The following is a 26,028-nucleotide window of genomic DNA, read 5'->3' on the forward strand; positions in this document are numbered from 1 at the left end:
CAAAGCGACTAAGGCTATGAGAGACGCCGTAGTGGAGGGCTCCGGAAATTTCGACCACCTGGGGTTCTTTAACGTGCACTGACATCGCACAGTACACGGGCCTCGAATTTCTCCTCCAAAGAAATTCAACCGCCGCGGCCGGGATCGAACCCGCGTCTTTCGGGACAGCAGCCGAGCACCATAGCCACTGAGCCACCGCGGCGGCACTCTCGAACTTGTTCCTTCTAGTAGACTCTTACTCAAAGTGGATAGAAGTAAAATGCCTCCGCACTACGACGACGTCGAAAACAATCGACTGTCTCATGGAGATATTTGCAGCGTATGGCTACCCGGAGGAACTGATCAGTGATAATGGACCTCAGTTTACTGCGCAGGAGTTCTACAATTTCACCTCTTCTCACGGGATTCGCCACACGCGTACGCCACCCTACCACGCTTCATCGAACGGGGCAGCAGAAAGGCTAGTTCCGACGACAAAGGCCACTCTACTCAAGCAAGTGCTTCACGATAACCTAACAGGGCAGAACAGAACTCTGCACCAACGACTTAACGACTTCTTGCTTGCTTACAGAAACACCCCGAACTCCGTAACAGGAAGAACGCCGGCTGAGCTGTTCCTGAAACGACCACCCTGGGTGAAGCTTTCGCTCCTGAAGCCAAGTTTTGTGCAGGACATGCGCAGCCGCCAAGCCAGAGACGCCACTCATCGCAACGAGAGCCGAGGAAGGGACCCGCAGATGGAAGCCGGTGATGCAGTTCTCGTCAAGACTACGAGAGAGGAAACCCTGTCATGGGGGGGAAGCGGTCGTAATGCAACGTGTAAGCGACTCTACGTTTGTAGTCAAAGTCGGTGACCAGTTTCGTTTTGTGCATATCGACCACTTGAGACCCAGCTGGATATCGGGTGCAAAGTCATCACTCCATCCCGACGTCGCAAAAGAAGCGCATCCTGAGTCCACTCCAAGTGCCGCTGTTCAGCGAGACTTGCCATCAGCTCCCTCCCTGCCTGCTGGCTCCGTGATTAGTGGTACCACTGCGGACAAGCTTGAGGATGTTCGCATAGATGACGCCACTTCAAATGAGGAACCGGCATTGCAGCCTGAGGCAAGAAACATGGCAGCGCAGCCTTCAAGTCCCACCGCATCAACCATGGCTACACCCGAAGAGGCCCATTTGCGAAGAAGTATTCGCACAAGACGTCCTCCTGATCGCTATCAAGCCTCCAGTTATGAACGCGGAAAGAAACGCGTGTAGCTTTGATTAAGGAGGAAGGAATGTTCTGTATCAGCCAGTCAGTCTGATAACATTGTAACGGAAATGACGTGTGCCTGACCGGCATGCAGCATTGCCTATAAAAGGACGCTGCTGCCTCGAATAAAGAGCTTTTTGCGTTGCTGCCACTGAAGCGTCTGTCTGCTGCTTAGAACAGAATAGTGTTCTTGAATTATTGCATCCATGTACTATACACTCTGATCACGCACCGGAACCTTCGGGACTCGATCCACTGGCAAGCAAACGCAATTGAAGTCGCCCATCAAAACGACACTTTTATCGCAGTTCAAATACAGCTCGACTTTTTGAAAAACAACTAGCACCCTCCTTTTGACTATTAGGAGCGTAGACACAAATCACTCGCCAAGCATATCCAGAAAAACTAAAATCAACAGCCAACAACCGTCCTCCTTCGGACGCAACAACACTTTCATTTGCAATGCCCAGATTATTCCTCAAAAATAACGCACAACCTCCGGATTTGCCCACTGAGCTATAGCGGCCACTGTTCAGGGCCGATTAATTCTGTGACACGAAGTTATCATCTTCGTCTAGGCAAAAGAAAAGGGAAGCCGCCAGTGAGGTTCGAACTCACGATAGCTGGATTGCAAGACCAGCGCTCTACCACTGAGCTATAACGGCCACTGTTCAGGGGCGATTAATTCTGTGACACGAAGTTGTCATCTTCGTCTAGGCCAAAAGAAAAGGGGAGCCGCCAGTGAGGTTCGAACTCACGACCGCTGGTTTACAAGACCAGCGCTCTACCACTGAGCTATAGCGGCCACTGTTATTTTTTTTCTTTATTGCCTGACTTCGGCAAGAACCACAGTACACAAATACACTTACAGAGCACAATGAACAATAATTACCAACACTATCCGCCTGGGGGTGCGTGGCTTCGTCACGTTAAAACTCCTTCAGCGTCACCAAAGGCTCGACTCTTTCGAGCCACTCGGGAGCTTCAGGAGCAAGTTTCTGAACTTCAATATACTTATGCATGCACTCCCCAAAAAAGATCCGTGCTGGCCGTGCATCAGGATCGCGATGATATCCTGCCATTCTGGACCGCCAAATACAATGGAGGCCCATTAGCATAATAAGGTCGACTGGTGTCCCATCCTCACTCTCTACAGGCAAGTACCGAATACCATGAAAGTCGAGCGGAAATTCCTTTTTTAAAGTCCTTTGTAAGATGTCCCAAAAGTATACGCTCTCCCAACAGTGCAAAAAAACATGGTCTATTGTTTCTGGTTGTGTACAAATTAAACAATGGGATCCCCAAGGTAGAAATAAATGCTTCCCTTCCAAAAATTTCTTTACTGGTAGTGTTCCGGTATGTAATTTAAAGAAAAAAGTTTTTGCACTTGGCGGCACCTGCATCGCCTTCACACGCTTAAGTACGGCGCGTCCCAGGCCTCCATTGTATAAGGCCCTGTACATAGGTTGTGGAAGAACTACATCGCACAAATCTTTATACAACTTCTTCCTGCTAACAGAAGATAAATATTCATATGAAAATCGAACAGACAGGAATCGAACACTGGCGACAACATCTCTAAACTAACCAAAAATACGTCCCGAGAAACTTTCGGTTGAGACAACAAAGTCGGCAGTGCGTTTCCGAGCCTTAATTGGCACACATTGCGCAAAAACGAATCGCTTACATCGCGCAGATATAAGTGTCCCAGACTCAGGCCACCGTCCTTCACTCGCGTAAACAATTTGGTCCGGCTGCAGCGTTTCTAGTCCGCAGCCCACACAAAAACGGCAAAGATCCGGTGCAGTCTCTGTGCGTTCATCCTTGCACAATGCAACACTTGCATTACGTACCACAGCCTAGACATAAAAAACAGATTGCACAATGTGGCCCTTGCGAAAATTGAATGATGTCGCCCTTTCCACCTCTCCGCCTTTTCACGCGTGGCTTGCGCTTGTGCTTTCCATTACGAATCGCTATCGCGATAACCGTCCAGTGGGACGCCTAAGTACTTTAATGGGGTGGTCACCCAGGACATGTTTGCAAAATTGCCGGGCATCGTTGGTCATTCTCCGTGCCAAAGTACCAGGTACTTTGACCAGTTCACTTTACTACCGGTGACCTTGGTGAATTCTTTTGCGCATGCCACGGCCTCAGTTACACATTCCCGGTTAACTGTGAACACCGCGACATCATCCGCATAAGCCAGCAGCTTATCTTCTGCCGCCTGTAGCTGGAAGCCACGAATTTTTTCACTTTCCATGATATTCAAACACAACGCTTCAATGTAAATGCAGAATAGAAGAGGGCTGAGGGGACAACCCTGGCGCACCGAACGCTGCAGGCTTATGGGGGCCCACAAACTCTTATTTACAATTAATCTTGTCTTGCAGCTCCGGTACGCCAAGGCCACTCCCTCGCAAATAATGGACCCTACATTCACATGGTCGAGCATGGAGAACAGGATATGGTGCGAAACAAAATCGAATGCCTTCTCAAGATCTAACTGAAGGATGGCTACACAGCTATTTGTGTTATCACAACGTTCCAGCACACACCTCGCTCTATGAATATTGGAAACAATAGAGCGTCCCTTGATCCCACACGTCTGGTGGGGACCGACTATATCCTGAATTACTGACTGTAGTCTACGGGCTAAAATCTTCATGAAAACTTTATAATTACGTTTGTGAGGGAGATAGGACGATATGCTGTGACCTGCTTTAACTTTTCTGCGTCATCGGATTTAGGGATTAGCACTGTATGGGATTTACCATAAGACGGGGGCAATTCATTTTCTTTGTAGGTTTCGTTAAAAACTGCTGTCAGTACTGGCACTATTTCGTGTTTATATGCTTTGTAAAAAGCGGCGCTTAACCCATCAGGTCCAGATTTTCCCAGGTTCAAATTTTCTATCGCTTGCTCGACCTCCGACGCAGTTATCGACAGCTCCAGCCTCTCTTTCTGTTCGTCATCAAATCGCGGCAAAGCGCCAGGAAACTTTTCCTTGAATGCGCTCACATCCACTTCTTGCTTTGCAAACAGCGCCTGATAATATTCATGAAATGCCTGCTGGATATGGCCGCTTTCTCCAGATAACGCCCCGCCCCATTCAATCTGTTCAATGGGGTTTCGTTGAGCATGCGTTTTTTCCATTCCTAGCGCTCGTTTTGAAGGTTTGTCCCCATCAGCTATATCTTGCGCCCTAGCCCGCACCAGTGCGCCACGATAGCGTTCTTCTTCAAAGAGTTCAATCTTATTTTTTATTTTCCTAATGTCATCCATCCATTTGCCAGGCTCTTCGCTTTCTCTTTCGAGAAGTCTAGCTAGTAAAGATCTTAAATTGTCCTCCTCACGCTTCTCCTCTTGTCGTATGCAGCTTGACCTTTCGATTGCTGCTATTTTTATTTGTTGTTTGCAAAGTTCCCACTGCTGCCATACTTTCAGTTCCCAGCTCGGCTTTAATTTACTTATTCCTTTGTTTACTTTCCTGCTAAAGATGTCGTCTGTAATGAGCTTATTATTTAATTTCCACATCTCCCAAGAAAACTGATTTCCTCGTTTCTTTGTCCCTATCCCACACTGCACTAAACAATGATCCGAAAATGATACCGGTACTACATTGTAGCTACTGCATTTTGAAATAACGTTCGGTGACACATAAATGCGATCTAACCGTGCATGGCTTGACCGTTGAAAATGTGTGAGTCTCACACAACGCTCGCCTTCTAAACATTCGGCCACATCATCGAGGTTGCATGTGTCTATAATTTCTGAGAGTACTTCAGTGCTTCTGTACCTAAATGCCCTTGCACTGGTTTTGTCACAGCCTCTCAGGACGCAATTGAAGTCACCCATGACGATCAGGCATTTCTCTCAACTGAAGTGCTTTTGTACGCGTTGAAAAAACGCTGTCCTCTCATCCACCGCATTTGGGGCGTACACACAAATGATGCGCCAATAAATTTTGTCGTACAGGAGGTCAACCAAAACTAATCGACCCGAAGGACACGCCGTATATGCCTGAACCTCAAGTCCCGGTACATTCTTTACAAAGATGACACAACCCGCAGACGTTCCTACAGCGTGGGCGACAACTGCAAAAAACCTAGACGTGAAACGTCGCACCATGCTCCCGGTCTCCTCTTCACCGTCAATTTTCGTTTCCTGCACTGCCAGGACGTCAATGTCGTGCCCAGTTAAAAGGCGGTACACCTGGCTCTGCTTCTTCTTACTTGAGAGTCCCCTGACATTAAGTGTACCGACTTTCATGGGGAACGCATGAGCCATTTTTATGCAGAAGAAAGAGGCCGGGAAGATGGTGCTTACCCTTCACGTCTAGCGCTTGGCTAGACGACATCATTGACACCGGAGCCATCCGGTGCTGGTGCCAGGCCTGGCTGCGGGGGCGGCTTGTCAAGGGCTCTCCTCTCCGTCGACACATTTGGTCGTGGCCGGATGGACGACCGCCGTCCTTGGGTAGTTTTTGCCGGCGGCTCTTCGACGCTGGGGGCTTCCGCCTTGTCGTCTTCGGTTCCGGTCTGGGCGTGTGGCCGCTTCGCTGGGGCAGGAACGCCGGTCGTGCGGGCGCCGCTCTGGTCAAGGTTCTCCTCGGTCAGAGTCGCTGGCTCGGTTGCTTGGAGCGCTGGCACGCTTACTTCACCGCTCGACGCCTCCGTCTCCTTTCTAGTAGGTTCTGCCCCTTCAGGCTTGCGTGCGGCATCGCTGCTGGAGGGTCCCGAAGAGCCCGTCGATCCTGCTTGCTTTTCGGGTTCCTCTATGCCTTTCACAGATTCTTCAGCCTCGACTACATCCATCAGGAGTTCCGCAGAGTCGTCTTTCGACGTCCCGCCCGTAGCCACCGCGTAAGTGTGGACACACTCATTATCCGCGTGGCCGTACCGCCGGCATTTCGTACAGCGGGGAACCTTGCATTCACGCCGCACGTGGCCTGTACCTTGGCAGCGCAAGCAATGCATTGGACGCCCAGGCGCCACGACAAGAGCCAACTCTCCGGCGACACGTACCTGGTGTGGCAGGTCTTCCACTTTCAAGCCGGGCTTCAGCTTCAGTAGGACAGTTCTTGTCGTTGAGCTCTTGTCATTGACGCCTTGTATCCGCCACCGCTCACGCGTAACGTCGGTAACTTTGCCAAACGCCGCGAATGCCGTCCGGATGTCGTCGTCGGCCACACCGTGAAGCATCCAGTGTAGCCGCAGCTTTACCTGCTGGTCTTCCGGGTCGATAATGAGGCAGCGGCGTTTCTTAACTTGCAGCTCGTTGAAGGCGAGCAACTTCTTTGCTGCCTCCGTGTTCCGCAGGGTAACCGCCCACACGTGGTTGATTTGGTACGCCCCCAACGCGACCACGTCGGGGAGCGTACCGGTCTCGGCCAGGGCGTCACGGAAATCCTCGACCCGGAACGGCCTCGCTCGCACGTCGCCGTGAAGAAAAACGGTGTTGAAAACAACACGTCCTGTTGGCAGTGTCGGTAAAATAATCTGGTAATTCTTATCACCGCAGTCATCGATCCTGTTTCCGCGGCCGTCAAAGGCCGCTATCGCCGCTCCGTTGGAGCCCATGACCCTGCGATCCGTTCAGCTCGGCTGCCGGAAGCAGAATGCACTGAGCTAAGCGGCCACTGCTCAGGGCCGTTTAATTCTGTGACACGAAGTTGGCATCTTCGTCTAGGCCAAAAGAAAAGGGAAGCCGCCAGTGAGATTCGAACTCACGACAGCTGGTTTACAACACCAGCGCTCTACCACTGAGCTATAGCGGCCACTGCTCAGGGCCGTTTAATTCTGTGACACGAAGTTGGCATCTTCGTCTAGGCCAAAAGAAAAGGGAAGCCGCCAGTGAGGTTCGAACTCACGACCGCTGGTTTACAAGACCAGCGCTCTACCACTGAGCTATAGCGGCCACTGCTAAGGGCCGTTTAATTCTGTGACACAAAGTTGGCATCTTCGTCTAGGCCAAAAGAAAAGGGAAGCCGCCAGTGAGGTTCGAACTCACGACCGCTGGTTTACAAGACCAGCGCTCTACCACTGAGCTATAGCGGCGACCGTTCAGGGCCAATTCTGTGACACGAAGTTGGCATCTTCGTCTAGGCCAAAAGAAAAGGGAAGCCGCCAGTGAGGTTCGAACTCACGACCGCTGGTTTACGAGACCAGCGCTCTACCACTGAGCTATAGCGGCCACCGTTCAGGGCCGTTTAATTCTGTGACACGAAGTTGGCATCTTCGTCTAGGCCAAAAGAAAAGGGAAGCCGCCAGTGAGGTTCGAACTCACGACCGCTGGTTTACAAGACCAGCGCTCTACCACTGAGCTATAGCGGCCACTGCTCAGGGCCGTTTAATTCTGTGACACGAAGTTGGCATCTTCGTCTAGGCCAAAAGAAAAGGGAAGCCGCCAGTGAGGTTCGAACTCACGACCGCTGGTTTACAAGACCAGCGCTCTACCACTGAGCTATAGCTTTTTTTTCTTTATTGCGGATTTTGACACAGAAACAAAATTACAAAAAAATGTAAAACACCTCAGCCCAATGCGGCTGATACAAGGGTGATTAAAATCTTTTCAATACAGCCAAGTCATCTAGTACAGAGAGCCAGACAGGCTGTTCAGCTTGTGCTCGGTATACCTCTCTCAGGCACACGACACTTGCAATGAAGTTTTCTCGCACAGAACACACGTTTACATCTGCATGCCGCACCTGCATTCTGGTTTTCCACAAGCTGTGGAGGCTGAGCAGCATGAGTAAGTCATAGGGCACTCCTGTTTCATTTTGAATGGGCAAAAATCTAATACCGTAGGGGTCCAGGGGTAGATCTTTCTTGATAGTTCTTTGAAGGACGTCCCAGTGAAAGATGGGGTCCCAACACTCCAGGAATACGTGTTCTATTGTCTCGGGCTTCTTGCATAGGATACAGTTAGTTGTTCAGGGGACGAAAATCCCCTTTTCGTTCAGCCATGTTTTAACAGGGAGTGTATTTGAATGTAACTGGTAGAAAAACGTTTTCATAGATGGGTTAACTGGCATGCTTTTAACTCTTTTTAAAACATCCTGCCCTGGACTCCCACGGTGCAGGCTTCGGTAAAGAGGAATTGGCATCATTACATCCACTAATTCCTTATACAGCTTTTTATTTGAAACTCCACTCAAGTAGTCAAGAGAAAACCGCACTTGGAGAAGCTTGAACGAGAGTACAACCTCTCTCATGTACCCCACGACGGAACCACGCATATTCTCACTTGAAGACACTACAATTTCAGGAAGCAGTCTCTGCAATCGCAGCTGAATAACAGTCCGCAAAAAACTGTCCGACTGGTCACGGAGGAACATAAATCGCGATACAACCTGGCGTAAAAACAAATGAACAAGACCAAGGCCACCACCTTTGACAGGAATAAACAAATTGGTGCGACTGGTTCGCTCCCATGTCGATGCCCAGACAAAAACAGCAAAGACGCGGTGAATTATTTGAATATTGGCTCGGGATGCACTCAATATATTCATTAGGTACCATATCTTTGACACAAGGAAAATGTTACAGACAGAGGCGCGCGAAAACATCGATAGCTGCCTCCCTTGCCACGAATCGGCCTTCTCCTTCGCCCTTGACGCTTCATCGTTCCAGCAGTCATTGGGATCCCGATAACATTCGAGAGGCACGCCAAGGTACCGCGTTGGCAGTTTTGACCACTGCAACCGACAGAAGTGTTCCGGTGCATCATCCCAATTACCGTGCCAAAACCCAAAGCTCTTGTCCCAGTTTATCAGGCAGCCAGTTTGTTGACAGTACTTTTCGACTAGGCTGGTAACTTCAGTAACACTGTCCTTGTTTGAGCAAAAAATGGCAATATCATCTGCATAGGCGAGAACTTTCATATGGGATGACTGCAGTTGAAAGCCGGAAGTACGGTTACTGTTAATTATGGCCAAGCAGAGTGGCTCTATGTAAGTCGCGAACAGTAGGGGCGAAAGAGAGCATCTCTGCCTCACTGAAGAATTAACTTCTATTCGGTCTGTCAACTCCCTATTTACGATTACTCGCGTGCTGCAGTTCGCATAAGCCATTCTCACGCCTTCCGCTACAACGCGCCCTACGTTCAAATGGTCAAGAATGCAATAAAGAACGTCATGTGAAACCCGATCGAAGGCCTTCGCAAGATCCAACTGAATCATTGCAATGCGCACCCCAAGGGCGTCACAGCATTCCAGTATGCTACGTGCAACGTGTATGTTTGTCGCGATGCTCCATCCTTTGATGCCAGAAGTCTGGTGTGGTCCAACCAATGTTTTGATTACGCCCTGTAATCTCTTTGCTAGAACTTTCATATATATCTTGTAATCTACGTTGGTGAGGCTTATCGGCCGATAAGAGCCCACCAACAAGCGCTTCTCCGGGTCATCTGTTTTGGGAATCAGGACAATGTGTGATGTAGTAAAAGATAGTGGAACTTTTTTGCGCTCGTACGCCTCAGAGAGCACATTGAGCAGAAACGGAGCTATCATGCATTTGAATTTTGTAGAAATTGGCGCTTAGTCCATCTGGGCCAGGTGCTTTTCCATTTTGCAATTCATCTATCGCGGATTCAATTTCTCCGACACTAATTGGCCTCTCAAGGCGCCCCTTCACTTCATCCTCAAGCCTTGGTAATAGGGGCAAAAAATGAACCAGAAATGCTTCATCCATCTCCCGCTTATTTCCGAGAAGGCCGTTAAAGTGGTCCATTATAACCTTCTGGATAACTTTCGTGTCGCTAGAAACTTCAGCCCCGTGTCTTATCTGCACGATTTCTTTCTGGCGAATGTAACGCTTTTCGTCGGACAAAGCCCGTTTAGTCGGCGTTTCACCAGTCCACAATTTCTCAGACCTAGAGCGAATGACGGCTGCTTTGTACCTGTCTGTGTCTATTTGTTCAAGCTGGCTTTTTACTCCTCTTAATTCTTTCAAAAAAAGGCCAGGCTCAGAACTTTCCATGCAGGTCAGGAATTTTAACTGCTCATTCAATTCAGTTTCCTTTTCTTTCTCTTTATGCTTATTAAGACAACTCTTTTCTATTGCTTTACGTTTCACCCATTCTTTGAAATCTTCCCACTGAACAGCCAAGCTGTCAGTCGGCGTCTCTAGTAAGCTGTGCAGTTCATTTGTAGTTTCATTTATGAAATCTTCGTCTTCCAACAGCTTAGCATTAAATTTCCACAAGTGCCAGTTAAAGGACGTCTGTTTCTTTTTTTCACCAAAGGTTGCGATTACGAGGCAGTGGTCGCTGAATGCAACAGGCTGAACATCGTAGTCCATGCAGAGATGCACGAGTTCCGCAGACACATACAGCCTATCCAACCTAGCATGGCTGTCACGCTGGAAATGTGTATATTGAGGGCTATTACCGTAAGTAAACATTTCGCCGATGTCTTCTAAACAATGGTCACGTACAATACTATTCAATAATTGAGCACTTTTTTCGCAGACCGGCCGGCGCTTCATACGGTCCGCCGCTACACAAACACAGTTGAAATCACCCAACACCAGCAGGGTTCTGTCACAAACAAAATAATATTCAAGGCGATTGAAAAACTCTTGGCGTTCGGCTTCAACGTTTGGTGCATACACACAGATAACTCGCCAACACACATTAGAAAAAGTAAAATCAACGACAAGAAGACGTCCACTGGTACAAGCGAAAACAGACTCTACAATAATGCCTAGATTGTTGCGCATAAAAATAACGCATCCACCCGAGGTACCAACTGAATGACAAACACAAACATTGAAGACTGAACGAAAGTGGGACACCATACGATCAGTAGCTTCCTCACTTTCTATTTTCGTCTCCTGTACAGCTACTATATCAAGCGCGTTGTCAGCAAGTAGACGATTCAGCTGACATTGGCGCCTCCTTGCACAAAGGCCTCTGACGTTCAAAGTTGCTACGCGCAGAGCTGTATCTATTTTCATCGCCATGCACTTGGAATAGAATGCCATTGAGGTACAGCGCCCACTCTACAAAATTGTGCAACATTTTCTAACTCACAGTGTGCAGTGTACATGGTCGTTGATCCAGGAATCCGAGTGCTGACGTCGGGAAACCACAAGAATGTCCCTCGCCAGCCTTTCCGGACCAAGGCACACTGTCTGCTGGGTACTTCCCACCACAACAAAGGAAAAAACAAAAACAAAACACGAAACCTCATTGAGCAGCTACGGAGGCGGTTTGCCCGCCTGCCGGCGTTCGGCCGAGATGTTCGGCGGGGGCTTCAACGTGGAGCGTCGAATCCCCGATGTTTTAGGCGGCAGCTCATCACCACCCACACAAGGCAGCGGCTTCTCGCCGACGCTCTCATCATGGGAGCGTTTCCCGGCTGGAAGACCGGCACCTTCCTGGCTGAAGTCCATGGCATCGGTGCTGATAGCCTCCACATTCTCCGGAGATTCGGCCACGGCTTTCGTCACGTCTTCCGCCTTGTCAACACTTCCTTGCTTCGGTTCAAGGCCCACATCTTCACTAGGCTTTACAGCACTGCTCGTCGTCGAACTCTTTTTCGATTGAGGCGTCAGCGAAGGTGCCTTTTGAGCTAAAACTTGGCCAGTTGCCCTGGCTGCCTCCTTTGCATCCGCCTCGTCCATCAGCAACTCAGATGAGTCTTCACTGTTCCCGGGACCGGCAATGCTCGCGTAACTGCGAGCACACTGGCCGTCTTCGTGCCCGAACCGTCGGCAGGCACCGCACCGAGGGACCCGGCACTATTTGCGGATATGGCCTGTACCTCGACAGCGGAGGCACAACGGAGGCCTGCCCGGGACGACAACCAGCGCTAGCTCCCCGCCGACGTTGAGCTGATGCGGCAAGTCGTCAAGCTTGACGCCAGCTTTTAACTTCAGTGTGATGAGTCTGGTGGTTGAGCCTTTCTCCGACACGCCTTGTACTCGCCAACGCTCTCGGGCCACTTCAGAGACTTTTCCGTACGGCGCGAAGGCGACACGCACTTCCTCGTCAGGCACGTTGTAGAGCAGCCAGTGCAGCTTCAAACGCACATCCTGGTTCGCAGGGTCAATCACCAGGCAGCGCCGTTCTTTCACACGAAGTTCACCGATGCTGGCAATCTTCTTCACTGTTTCGGCTTCTTTGAATGTGACGGCCCAGACATGGCTCATGCGATACGCCCCCAGGGCGATAACGTCCGGGAGCAAAGAATGCTGAGCCAACGCGTCCCGGGAATCTTCCACCCGATACGGGCGGGCCGAGATATCCGCGTGCAAAAAAACTGTATTCAAAACGTAACGCCCTGTAGGCAGCCCTGGTAAAACAACCTGATACATACTTTCTTGTTCAGCAGACCTGTTTCCGCGGCCCTGCTGGGCCGCTGAAGCCGCTCCTACGTAGCCCTGCATCCTGCGTCCGTTCACGAGCGTGGCCGGAAGCAGAATCCCCTGAGCTATAGCGGCCACTGCTCAGGGCCGTTTAATTCTGTGACACGAAGTTGGCATCTTCGTCTAGGCAAAAAGAAAAGGGAAGCCGCCAGTGAGGTTCGAACTCACGACCGCTGGTTTACAAGACCAGCGCTCTACCACTGAGCTATAGCGGCTTTTTTTTTCTTTATTACCGACTTGGCCGGCCAAACAAAACAAAAATACAATGACATGACAATAAAAGCACAGGCCAGTTTCTAGCTAGTGCACGATGATAAAATGTGTTAAATGATTTTAGTTGGTCGAGGACAGGCAGCCACTCAGGCTGAGGAGCTTGCTGTCCGAAAACTTCCTGAGTATACATGATGCTCTCAATGAAATACTGATGAGCCGGATTCACAACAACATGTTCATGCCTGACATCCATTCGCGTACGCCATAGGCTGTGCATGCAGAGCAACATTAGCAGGTCGCAAGGCACTTCACCTGGCTCTGCACATGGTAGGAAGCGTGTTCCAAAAGGAGTCAGGGGGAAATCTTTTTTCAGTGTGCGCTTCAACACATTCCAAAGAAAAACAGCGTCATGACAGTCGAGAAAGATATGTTATATAGTTTCCACTTTTTTGCAAATAAGACACTCTACTGACCATGGTACGAAAAGGCCTTTGCTTTGCAACCATGGCTTCACTGGGAGGGTTCCAGTATGCAATTGAAAAAAGAAAGAACGCACTGAAGGCTTCACCGGCATTCTTTTGACTCTTTTTAGCACATCCCTTTCGGGACCCAGAAGATAAGCACTGCGATAACCAGGCACTGGCAGAAACACATCAAGCAGGTCCTTGTAACATCTTTTTCCTTATTACAATGGTTAGATACTCATCCGAAAATTTTGACCGAAGAATACGGACTGCTGCAACAACTTCTTGCAAAAAAGCGCTTAACCCACTCCGCCCTGCAGACATGGATGACACAACATAATCAGGCAGTGATTCTGACAATCGCACTTGTATAACAGTTTGCAGAAAATAATTATCTTGACGCAAGAAAAAGAATCTAGTGACTATCTGTCTCAGAAATAAATTTGATAACCCTAGCCCCCCGTTCCGCACCTTGTGGAACAGATTGCATCGGCTGGTACGTTCCCATGTTGACGCCCAAATAAATGTTGCAAACACTCTGTGCAACCTTTGCACTGAAGTCCTTGGCAAAGTTAACGCTTGCAGAACGTAAAAAATCGTCGCTATTAAAAACATGTTGCACACCGTAGCTCTTGCAAACATGGAAAAGTTGTGACCGCCCCATTTGCTTGTCTGAGCTTTGACTCGATCGGTTTCATGGGCCCAATATTCTTTGCTTTCTCTGTAGTTGGTTAGCGGCACGCCGAGGTACTTTCCTGGCGTGTCTACCCACTTCATTCGACAGAATACTTCTGGCGTGGCCTGCCACTTTCCATGCCAAAAACCAAAACATTTCTGCCAGCTTATGGCACAGCCACTTCCATCACAAAAATTTACGGCTTCTCTCACCACTTCTTGCACGCTTTCCTGGTCTCTGCAGAACACTGCTATATCATCTGCATATGCCAATACCTTCACTTCATTATGACAAAAGGCGTAACCTCGAATGTTTTGCGTAGTTAACAGCTTTAAACAAAAGGGCTCCAGGTAAAGTGCAAAAAGCAGTGGAGAAAGAGGGCAAACCTGCCTCACTGACGACAAGACAGGAATACTATTACTCAGGCGGTTATTATTTATGAACCTTGATGTACAGCCATCATAAACCATTTTCACGCCATCAGTGATGATGCATCCTACATTCACATGTTCCAACAGCGCGAACAAAATTTCATGCACAACTTTATCAAACGCCTTATGCAGGTCCAGTTGCATCATGGCGACACGACCCTCCGTTGCATCACAGCACTCAAGGACACTCCTAGCTACGTGTATGTTAGTAAAAATGGATCTGTCTTTTATGCCGCAGGTCTGGTGTGGGCCAAGAAGGGTTTTAATTACGGTTTGGAGTCGTCCGGCTAGCACTTTCATATAAATTTTGTAGTCTACGTTAGTTAAGCTTATTGGGCGGTAACACTCAACTGACTGCAACCTACTCGGGTCGTCCGATTTTGTGATCATCATCACGTGGGAAGTTCGAAAAGACGGCGGAGTTAACTTTCTTTCGTAACACTCGCTTATTACGCGCGGCAATGCTATTGCCATTTCTGTTTTCAAGGCCTTGTAAAGTGCGGCACCGAGGCCGTCCGGCCCAGGCGACTTGTTTAAGCTCAGCTGCTGTATTGCAGCTTCGATTTCTGCTGCCGTTATGGGCTCCTCAAGTACAGGTGCAGTCAAAAGTAAATGGAAGGCGCGACAGCGTGGCAAACCATGTCACAGCGCTTTCTAACGTCGGCTCTGGAAACTGATTAGCTCGGTTGCCAGGAAGCCGCGCGCGCTATCAGCAGACCCTTGTCCCGAGCGTACGGCCATCGCTTTCGGCGGCTCGAACGGATGCGTGTTGCTTTTCAAATGTGGCACCACGGATTTCACGGGCGCTGCCTGCCGCTAAATGCGTCAGCATCACTAAGCAATCAAAACACGCCGATGATAGCAGCGTCCGCTCGCCGCCACAAGGAGCACGGGCCAGCTGCTGACTATTTTCAAACGGCGCAAATCGCTCTTCAAACTAATCGCTGGCAGCGCCCGTGAAATCCGTGGTGTCACATTTGGAAAGCATTAAGCATCCGTTCGAGCCGCCGAAAGTGATGGCCGTGCGCTCGATACAAGGGTCTGCTGATAGCGCGCGCGGCTTCCTGGCGACCGAGCTAAGCAGTTTCCAGAGCCGGCGTTAGGAAGCGCTGCGACATGGTTTGCCACGCTGTCGCGCCTTCCATTTACTTTTGACTGCACCTGTACCTGCGCCAGGTCCTCCTCGACTCTTGGCATTAGCGACAGGAATGCAGTTTTGTAATGTTCAACATTAGGCGTTTTAATGCTGAACAAGTTTTGGTAATATTCCAGAAACGCCCTTTCAATCACCTCAGATTCGGAAGTTACGTCATTGCGATAACAAATTTCTTTTATCTCTTTCGAAACTGCATACTGTTTTTCGTCGCTGAGCGCCCTTTTTGTGGGCGTCTCCCCAAGCCAAAATCTTTCGCTGCGCGCCCTTATCACTGCACCTCGATATTTCGTTTCATCTATTAGTTCAAGCTTAGTTTTGGTCTCTTATTTCTTGCCTGTACAACCCCGGCATGACGCCTTCCATGCTGAGCATGAAATCAAGCTCGGTACGAAGTTCCTTTTCTTGCTGTTTTTCTTTACGCTTTAAAACACATGCTCTTTCTATAGCGGCCACTTTCACGTCGCATTTAAATTGTTCCCATGTTTGTATAAAGTCTGTCTCTTTTTCTAACGAGCTTTTGACTGAGTCTTTTAATTTCTTGCTAAACTCCTCATCCTCCAACAATGAGTCATTAAATTTCCATAATTCCGAACTAAACTTGACAGTTCTTTTCCTCTCCCCAAGTGTGATCACGACTAAAGAATGATCACTGAAGCTGACGTGCACAGTCTGGTACTGGGAACACAAGGGCACAACCTCAGAAGGAACGTAAATTCTGTCCAGCCTTGCGTGACTAACGCCTTGGAAATGCATGTACTGTGCTTGTTCTGAACCTTGCATTATAATGCCAATGTCTTCCAATTCTGCTTCATTAATCATCTCAGACAGCAGCTCGGCACTCGTGTCCTGCAGGGTTTTGTTGCTTGTTCTGTCTTCAAGTCTACACACGCAGTTAAAATCTCCAAGCAATAGTAAACGCTTTTCTGTCAGCAGGAAAGGTTGAACACGGCGAAAAAAGGCATCTCGTTCGGGAATTCTATTAGGTGCATACACACACACAGCTCTCCACTCTACACCAGAAAAGTAAAAATCGCATGCTACAATCCGGCCACTTTCACAGGAAAATACAGTTTCCACGGCGACTTTGCCGTTTCGAGTTAAAATCAGACACCCTCCCGACTTTCCCTCTGCATGGCACACGCAAACACTGAACTGTGCACGGGAAATTTCTGCCATCGCATCTGTCAACTCTTCGCTTTCAATTTTTGCCTCTTGCACAGCCAGCAGATCGATTTCGTTTTCGAACAAGAGACGCTTAAGCTGATTTTGCCTCCTTCGCGCAGAAAGACCTCTCACGTTCAGTGTGGCAATACGCAAGCAAGATGTTATTTGAGACGCCATCTAAATGGTTGGGATTCGCCGCTCTCGAAGTGACATCGGTTTGCAGCTCACCTCATCAAAAATCCTTCCAGTTTGCAAAGTGCGGCGGTGTCAGCACTGAACCCGATCGAAGACCGGGTTACCAACACGAAGACCCTGTAAGGCACCTCCGCTAAGGCGGAGGGACACCCGACGAAGTCCTACGATCAGGAGGGATGTTCGGCTTGGGCTTATAGGCCGCACTTCGAACAGGAGGCGCTTTGGGAAGAGGTTCCTCAAGGTCCGTCCCGTCGTAGCTCGTCGCCTTGTCATCAGCTTCGTCGTGCGTCCTCTTCGCTGGCAAAGTTGACGCCACGGGCATCTCCGTGTCAACGTCCTTCTCGTCGGTCGATTCCAAAACCGTCTCAGCTGCACTTACCGCAGCATCATCTGCTTTTGCCGCGTCCGCCTGAGTTCTGGTGTCAGGCACAGGTGGTTCTTCTTAGTTGGCAGCCTCATGTTCCGTGGGAAGCGTTGCTTTTTCTGAGGCTATGCTTTTCGGTACTGCGTCTTCCCGACTCTCTCGGGTCGCCTCTACCGCGTCGACTTCGTCCATAATATGCTCCTCAGTAGTATCTCTACGACCAGGACCAGCTACGGTAGCATATGTTCGCACGCACTGGGCGTCGTCGTGGCCGAAGCGACGACAGATCCCGCAACGTGGCACACGGCACTCCCGACGTATGTGTCCGGTGCCGCGGCACCGGAGGCAGAGCGGAGCTCTGCCAGGAACGTGGACGAGTGCGACGTCCTCTCCAACACGCAGCTGGTGCGGTAAGTCCTCGATGGTAACGCCCACCTTCAGCTTCAATGTCACTGAGCGCCTAGTAGACGACTTGTCGACGCAGCCTTTGACTCTCCACTTGTCCCGAGTTATGTCGGTCACTTTTCCAAAAGCCGCCAGAGCTGCCTTCACGTCGTCATCTTTCACGCCGTGTAGCAGCCAGAACAGCTTCAGCCTGACGCCCTGGTTGCATGGGTCAATGACCACACAGCGGTGGTCCTTGACGTTGAGCGCCTCCGCCTGTAGCATTTTGTTTTTTCCTTCTTCATTGCAGAATGTCACGGCCCAAACATGATTCATCTGATATGCCCCGAGGGCAACCACTTCCGGCAGCAATGACAGACGCTCAAGAGCGTCACGAAAGTTTTCAACACGGTATGGCCTGGCTTGGACGTCGCCATGCAAAAAAAACAGTATGCAAAACGCTCGAACCTGTTGGCAAATGCGGCAAAATCAGCTGGTAGTCCTCGTTCGGTTTGATCGTACTCCTGATACCTTGGGAGCCCATGATACACACGTCCGTCACGCTCGGTGGCCGGAAGTCGAATCAATGAGCTGTAGCGGCCACTGCTCAGGGCCGTTTAATTTTGTGACACAAAGTTGGCATCTTCGTCTAGGCCAAAACAAAAGGGAAGCCGCCAGTGAGGTTCGAACTCACGACCGCTGGTTTACAAGACCAGCGCTCTACCACTGAGCTATAGCGGCCACCGTTCAGGGCCAATTCTGTGACACGAAGTTGGCATCTTCCTCTAGACACTTTTTTTCCCAGTTTACCTCTGAGCCCGTTAGCTTACAGATTGCCTTAGCGAGGTTGATCACTTCCAACACACTCTCGCGATCTTGACAGAATACGGCTATGTCGTCAACATACGCCAACAGTTTTACTTCAGTAGAATGCATTCTGAGACCTCGTATTGCTCTTTGATGAATTACTCCTAAACAAAATGGTTCAACATATATAGCAAACAGGAGAGGAGACAGTGGACATCCTTGTCTTACTGAAGATTGCACTGGAACCCTTTCCGTTAGTGTCTTATTTATTATGAGCTGGGTACAGCAATCGCGATAGGCCATCATTACACTGTCTAAAATTGTGCTGCCGACATTTGTATTCTTCAATATGCAGAAGAGGACGTCGTGTGACACCCTGTCGAAAGCTTTCGCCAAATCGAGTTGCAACATGGCAACTTGGCCGTTCATGTCGTCGCAGCATTCTAACACATTTCTGGCTACGTGAGGGCCAACAATTTCCTGGATTACACACTGCAACGTTTCCGCCAACACCTTCACATAAATTTTATAATCAACATTTGTGAGAGCGATTGGCCTGTACCCTGTTAGGTGTCGTAACTTGTCAGCTTCATCAGTTTTCGGAATTAGGACAATGTGTGATTTACCTTAATACGGGGGCAATTCACGTACGTCGTAAGCTTCACTAAAGACCGTCTTCAACACTGGTGCGATTCTGCTCTTAAATTATTTGTAAAACGACGCGCTTAACCCGTCTGGTCCTGGTGATCTCCCAGAGTTTAAATTGTCGATTGCCATATCTACCTCTTATTCGGTTATTGCGAGCTCTAAAACGTCTTTCTGCTCGTCGCTGAGTCGCGGCAGTGCCCCAAGAAACCTGTCCTTAAACGTATTCATGTCTGCATCCTGTAATGCGAAGAGCGCCTGATAGTGTTAAAAAAACGCCCGCTGTATATGTTCGTTTTCGTCTGATAAAATGCCACCCCATTGTATGCTACCAACGTGATTTCGCCGAGCATGGGCCTTTTCAATTCCCAACGCTCGTTTCGACGGAGGCTCCCGTGCTGCTACATCTTCCGCTCTGGCCAGCACCAACGCTCCACGATAACGGTCATCTTCTATTAGCTGAATTTGTTGTTTTATTTTCCTGATGTCATCGATCCATTTACCAGGCGCTTCATTTTCCTTTTCTAGCAGTTTTGCAAGCATACATCTTAGATTGCGTTCGTTTAGATTCTCTTCGTACGCAATGGCACTAGATCGTTCAACTGCTTTAAATTTAACCTGTTCTTTGCAAAGTTCCCACTGTTGCCAAATTTTCAGTTCACTACTAGGCTCGTTTTTGTTGATTTCTTCAATTACTGCACAGTTAAAGTTATCGTCCCTAATTTGCTTGTTATTTATTTTCCACAGATCCAAACTGAAAGCACTGCCCCGTTTTTTCAATCCTATCCCACATTCTAGTAAACAGTGGTCCGAAAAAGCCACGGGCACTACATGGTAACTGTTGCATTTTGGAATCACATCCAGCGATACATAAATGCGGTCAAGCGGAGCATGGCTTGTCCTCTGAAAGTGTGTGTACTTGACACCGCACGCGCCTTGCAAATACTCTGCCACATCCTGAAGGCTCCATTTGTCAATGATTTGCGACAGTGTCTTCGTACTTGCTTCCCTGAACACCCTTGCACTGGTATTATCGCAGCCACTCAGGACGCAGTTGAAGTCGCCCATGATAATAAGCTGTTTGTCGGAACTAAGACGCTGTTCAACACTTGGAAAAAACGCTGCCCTTTCGTCCGTAACGTTTGGTGCATAAACACAGACAACTCGCCACTCAGTGCTGTTCAATGTAAAATCAATAGCGACACAACCACCTGAAGGACACGAGAAATGAGCTTGCACGACAAGACCCGGCGACTTCTTTACAAAAAGGACGCTGCCAGCGGATGTACCTACCGCATGACTCACTACAGCGTAGAATCTAGACGTGAAACGTCGCACCATGCTCCTGCTCTGTTCCTCCCCTTCTACTTTTGTCTCCTGCACGGCCAGTAGGTCAATATCGCGCTCCGTTAAAAGCCAGCACACTTGGCTTTGCTTTTTCTTTCCTGCCAAGCCATCAACATTGAGTGTGGCTACTTTCAACGTGGTTACAGAAGCCATTGTCGCAAAGAGTGAAGAGGCCAAGAGCATGGTGCTTACCCCACCCGTCTAGCCCATGGCTAGACGCCGCCGTTGCCACCGGAGCCACACCTTGCAGGCCCGTGACCTTGCCGCGAGGCTGCCTTATCGCCGGTACGCTTTTCCGCCAAAACGTTCGGTTTCGGTCTTAAAGACGACCGTCGGGATGGAGCAGTTTTTGCTGGCGGCTCCTCACCACTGAGAGCTGCCGCCTTGTTCCCTTCGTTGTCGGTCAGGCCATGAGGGCGCTTGGCTGAGGCGGTGCCGCTCGCTGAACGGGCACAGCTCTAGTCCTGCTGTTCCTTGCTGATCATTGGCTCGGCGTCCTTAGTTGCCAAGATGTTCTCCCCGCTTGCCGCCGTGTTCACCTGACTCGAAAGTAATTCTTCCTCTTCGAGCTGCTTCCCTTGGTTGCAATGTCCACTAATGTCTCCGATGGGAGGCCCTGATGCGTCGGTCGTCCCAGCAGCCTTGCCAACTTCCGCGGCTCCTTTTACCGCCTCCTCCGCCTCAACGACATTCATCAGGAGCTGTGCGGTATCGTCTCTCAACCGCACCCGTAGCCACCGCGTATGTGCGAACACACTCACTGTCACCGTGGCTATACCGCCTGCATTAGAGCACCGGTGTACCTTGCATTCACGTCGAAAGTGACCCGTGCCGCGGCACTGTAGGCACTGCATGGGCCGCCCAGGCACCACAACAAGGGCCAGCTCCCCGGTGACGCGTAACTGGTGTGGGAGGTCGTCAACCTTCACACCGGGTTTCAGCTTCAGGAGAACGGTCCTGGTTGTAGACCCCTTCTCCTTGGCGCCTGGAACACGCCAACGCTCCCGGGTCACCTCCGTTACATTCCCAAAAGCCGCAAGAGCCGTCCAAATTTCGTCGTCGGCTACACCGTGCAGCATCCAGTGCAGCCTTAGTTTCACCTGTTGGTCGGCAGGATCGATGATAATGCAGCGCCGTCCTTTAACTTCCAGTTCCTTTATCGCTGCCAACTTCTTCGTTGCTTCGATACTGTTGAGCGTGACCGCCCAAACATGGTTGACCTGATACGCCCCTAACGCCACAACGTCGGGGAGCGCACCAGCGTTGGCTAGGGCGTCGCGGAAATCCTCGACCCTGTAGAACCTAACTCGCACGTAGCCGTGCAAAAACGCGGTGTTCAAAACAATACGACCGGTAGGCAACGTAGGCAAAATGATTTCGTATTTCTGTTCTTCCTTATCTTCAATCCTGTTTCCGCGGCCATCGACGGCCGCTATCGCCGCTCCATGGGAGCTCATGATCCTGCGTCCGTACACGCCAGTGGCCGGAAGTAGAATGACCACTGAGCTATAGCGGCCACTGTTCAGGGCCGATTAATTCTGTGACACAAAGTTATCACCTTCCTCTGGGCCAAAGAAAAGGAAAGCCACCAGTGAGGTTCGAACTCACGACCACTGGTTTACGAGGCCAGTGGTCTACCACTGAGCTATAGCGGTTTTTTTTCCTTTATTACCGGTCTCTTGACATTCAATATAAAGACAAAGCACACCAGCCTGACTTCGGTTGGCGGAATACAGTTAAAATTTCTTCAGACACGCCATTCCATCAAATACATTAATCTCCTCAGGGGGTTCGGGTAACGCCTGATAGACTTCTCTCATGTAGACCATGTGCTGAATAAAATTTTCGCGTACAGACCGAACACTAACATCTGCATGGCGGACTGCCATTCTAGCTTGCCACAGACTGTGGAGGCCCAATAGCATAAACATATTGTTGAAGATTTTGCGGGGTCGCAGTGGAGCACCAGAGAGAGACGACCAGCGTGGCAGGCTTCTAGTTCCGAACTGCCCGTGCCGGGCGTGCGCTCCGAGCACGCGCTGTCCGAATTTATTTTCTTCTATCGCGGGAACGCCGATCTCAGCGCCTGCGCTTTATAGCGTCGCCGGGCGCTATAAGGCCCCCGCCTAGACGGAACGTCGGAATGTACGCGCCGACGGGGCAGGGATGGAGTAGCCACGGCAGGCAAGCAGGCAGCTAGAGGAACAGTGTCCCCACGGGGTCGCTACAAGGTCCGGTAAGTTCATGTCAGGGGCCGGGAAGAGCTGTCGGGTGGAGTGCGCGGGCTCAGGTGGACGAGCCTGGCTGCTGCGCAACGGGCGCATGATGCAGGGTGCCGAGCTGACAATGGACATGGGGGCAGGGGAAGCCATGGTCGGGCCGACACCGACTGTAGTGCTGCCCGCGGACACAAGTGTTGTCGGTGTTGGAACATTGCAGCTGATGTCGATGGGGATCTGACGCGCCGTGTACGCGGTCACAAGCACAGGAGCGGCCGAAACGGCTCCATGGACTGACAGCAGCTGTGGTGGGACCGTCGACATAATGGCGACAGCTGTGACGATGCTGGAAGAAGTTGCTGGGATCAATGCCAGGTGCTTGAATAAAGCGGGAGTGACAGTCCGGAGTGACTGGCCAGTGCTGATGCGCGTGTGGGCATGGTCGGCTGTGGGTGGCCGCAAGAACGTCCGGGTCACCACTCTTGAAGATTTTGCGGGGTCGCAGCGGAGCACCAGAGAGAGACGACCAGCGTGGCAGGCTTCTAGTTCCGAACTGCCCGTGCCGGGCGTGCGCTCCGAGCACGCGCTGTCCGAATTTATTTTATTCTATCGCGGGAACGCCGATCTCAGCGCCTGCGCTTTATAGCGTCGCCGGGCGCTATAATATCAAAGGTGTCGCGACTGAGCTTGAGACCCGCGATGATCACGGTGGCGAATTCAACAGCGGAAATTTCGAAAGGTCGTTTGACCCCACGAGAACCCCACCGAAAAAGATGACCACTCGGCTCGGCGTGAACGACCTTCCCTTTGATACCCCGCAAGAAGCGACCGTCGTTGAACAGACGACAGGGAAGAAGGGATTCACCACGTCTGAGAAGAACCGGAATGAATCGGAGGAAGCCGGCGCAGGTGCTTCCGCGGCGCCAGCATGCCTACGCCACACCTGTGTTCGATAGACACGTGCTGCTTGCAGTGATGTTGCACCGCAGTGCGAAGGAGTTGCGGACTTGCGTTTCCTCCTCGCCAAATTCCCACGTGTGGACCCTGCACCAGGTGCCTCCGTTTGCTGTGTTGTGTTGTGCCGATCTGTGCCTCGTGTTGAATTGCCACCTGGTGAAGGGGTGGAGCCTTAGGGTATTTAACCAGCGCCCTAAGTGAGAACGAGCGCTCTGGGCCTTGGGTAAAAGGCTCATCCAGTCGCTGGACGCTATGAACTCATAATTTTTTATTTTTGCTCTTCTTCTCTAATCTTCATCATGTAAATAAGTGTCTTAAAAAAGTGCCATTAAACCTGCTTGTTTTTCGTATCCCCAACCTTCGAAGCTTCAGACTGTTTTTCATCCTGGACGAGCCCTAGGGAGACGCAACAACTGGCAATGCTACCCGAGCCGTAAGAACTGGTTGCCAGTGGTGGGATCCGAAGCCATGGCGACCTAACAACTGGTGGCAGCGGTGGGATGCCGCTACCCGATTTATGATAAAGGGAATGCCTTCATCACACTTGACTCAGAGAAACCAGATCCCGTATGGCGTTATTGGAAGTTGTTTCTTTAGAGTTCGCTCCAGTATGTCCCAGTGGAATATATGGTCCCAACAGTCAATAAATACGTGTTCTATAGTTTCTAGTTTTTTACAGAGTATGCAGTTCATTGTCCAGGGTAAAAATATCCCCTTCTGATCTAGCCATGTTTTTACGGGGAGTGTGTTCGTGTGCAGCTTAAAGAAAAAGGAGTTGACTAAAGGTCTTACCGGTATTTTTTTAACCCGTCTTAAAACGTCCTTTCCTGGACCCCCACAGTAAACAGACCTATACACCGGTGTCGGAAGTAGATTTTCAATTAAGTCTGCATATAGTTGCTTTTTTGTAACAGAGCAGAGGTAATGCAATGAAAACCTTGAATGCAACATGCGGAGGGAAACAACAATTTCGTGGAAGTAACCAGTCACACGGCGGCATCTTATATCACTTGTAGTCACAATAAATTCAGGAAGCGCTTTCGCAAGTCGAACTTGTATGACTGTGCGCAAAAACCTGTCGCTTAAATTTGGTGGCGCGGAAAAAAGAAACGTGACACAATCTGCCTTATAAACAAATGAGAAAGACCCAGGCCTCCATCGCGGACTCAGCGGAGAAGATTGGTACGACTCACCCTCTCCCAAGTTGAGCCCCATATGAACACACCAAAAACCCGAATCATTTTCTGCACATTTGCGCGGGTCATACACAGCACATGCAACACATACCAAACTTTGGCTATCAAGAACCAATTGAAAGCAGAGGCACGAGCAATCAATGAAAGGCCGCGACCCTGCCAGTTTCCCGTCCTCTCCTTCATTCTCTCCGTTGCATCGCTCCAGTATCTTGCGGGTTCCTGACAGTGTTCCAGTGGCACGCCAAGATACGTCGTAGGTGTGCGTGTCCATGTCGTAGAAGCAAACCTTTCTGGTTTCACGTCCCAGTTACCATGCCATATACCAACACTTTTTTCCCAGTTTATTTCTGAGCCCGTTAGCTTATAGAATGCCTTAGCGAGGTTGACCACTTCCAACACACTCTCGCGATCTTGACAGAATACGGCTATGTCGTCAGCATACGCCAACAGTTTTACTTCAGTAGAATGCATTCTGAAACCTCGTATTGCTCTTTGATGAATTACTCCTAAACAAAATGGTTCGACATATACATATAGCAAACAGGAGAGGAGACAGTTAGTTAGCTATATGCGGTTTTATAGCGCATAAGCAACCATGGCTATCATGCGCCAAACACAAGGTTAGATGATGTTATGTCAAGTGTACAGGGCTTACATTATAATAGATTTAAAACATTGGCTTTCCTTAGAAACTTACAAACAAGTGAAAACTCGACAAGTGTTTGCTCGCCTAAAAGCAATGCGGGATGAAATGGAATATGTTCATTGTAAAATACCGTAAAAAATTTTTTTCTAAGTTCTTCGAGATGCGAACCAGAAATTAAAATGTGGTTTACTGTGAGCTCCTCACCACACATTTCACACAGAGGTTTGTCTTTTTTTGTTAATAAGAAGTTATGGGTGATGTGTGAGTGACCTATGCGTAAACGACATAAAATTACTTCGATAAAACGTTCTTTATGGCGGCATGATTTCCATTCTTTTAAAATGGGCTTTATGGTATGCAGCTTGTTGTGTCCTTCATTTTCCCAAGAAGCTTGCCACTTGGCTCTTAGTCTGCTATGCACTAACTTCATGTAATCCCTAGGAGGTAAATTCACATGTTTTATTTCCATGGTCCTGGTTTGTGCAGCACACATGTCGGCTCTCTCATTGTCCCTAATGCCAATGTGACTGGGAACCCAGCAGA

General features: G+C 49.7%; 9 non-coding genes and 1 pseudogene across 9 annotated transcripts; all 10 read right to left on the minus strand.

The window, feature by feature from the left end:
• Positions 1-1,842: 1,842 nt before the first annotated feature.
• Positions 1,843-1,914, minus strand: TRNAA-UGC (transfer RNA alanine (anticodon UGC)). The gene has a single exon. It is a non-coding gene; the product is annotated as a tRNA-Ala (tRNA).
• A 68-nt stretch (positions 1,915-1,982) lies between these two features.
• Positions 1,983-2,054, minus strand: TRNAT-UGU (transfer RNA threonine (anticodon UGU)). Its single transcript has one exon. It is a non-coding gene; the product is annotated as a tRNA-Thr (tRNA).
• Positions 2,055-6,956: 4,902 nt separating this feature from the next.
• On the minus strand, positions 6,957-7,028 carry TRNAT-UGU (transfer RNA threonine (anticodon UGU)). The gene has a single exon. It is a non-coding gene; the product is annotated as a tRNA-Thr (tRNA).
• A 68-nt stretch (positions 7,029-7,096) lies between these two features.
• Positions 7,097-7,168, minus strand: TRNAT-UGU (transfer RNA threonine (anticodon UGU)). Its single transcript has one exon. It is a non-coding gene; the product is annotated as a tRNA-Thr (tRNA).
• A 68-nt stretch (positions 7,169-7,236) lies between these two features.
• TRNAT-UGU (transfer RNA threonine (anticodon UGU)) lies at positions 7,237-7,308 on the minus strand. Its single transcript has one exon. It is a non-coding gene; the product is annotated as a tRNA-Thr (tRNA).
• Positions 7,309-7,372: 64 nt separating this feature from the next.
• TRNAT-CGU (transfer RNA threonine (anticodon CGU)) lies at positions 7,373-7,444 on the minus strand. The gene has a single exon. It is a non-coding gene; the product is annotated as a tRNA-Thr (tRNA).
• Positions 7,445-7,512: 68 nt separating this feature from the next.
• On the minus strand, positions 7,513-7,584 carry TRNAT-UGU (transfer RNA threonine (anticodon UGU)). The gene has a single exon. It is a non-coding gene; the product is annotated as a tRNA-Thr (tRNA).
• A 5,180-nt stretch (positions 7,585-12,764) lies between these two features.
• Positions 12,765-12,836, minus strand: TRNAT-UGU (transfer RNA threonine (anticodon UGU)). The gene has a single exon. It is a non-coding gene; the product is annotated as a tRNA-Thr (tRNA).
• A 5,501-nt stretch (positions 12,837-18,337) lies between these two features.
• On the minus strand, positions 18,338-18,409 carry TRNAT-UGU (transfer RNA threonine (anticodon UGU)). The gene has a single exon. It is a non-coding gene; the product is annotated as a tRNA-Thr (tRNA).
• Positions 18,410-22,203: 3,794 nt separating this feature from the next.
• On the minus strand, positions 22,204-25,022 carry LOC149334370 (uncharacterized; annotated as a pseudogene).
• Between the last annotated feature and the right edge of the window lie 1,006 nt (positions 25,023-26,028).

This window comes from Amblyomma mixtum, chromosome 8 (assembly GCF_055824585.1).
Source record: "Amblyomma mixtum isolate Tamu chromosome 8, ASM5582458v1, whole genome shotgun sequence".
Classification (NCBI taxonomy): Eukaryota; Metazoa; Arthropoda; class Arachnida; order Ixodida; family Ixodidae; genus Amblyomma; species Amblyomma mixtum.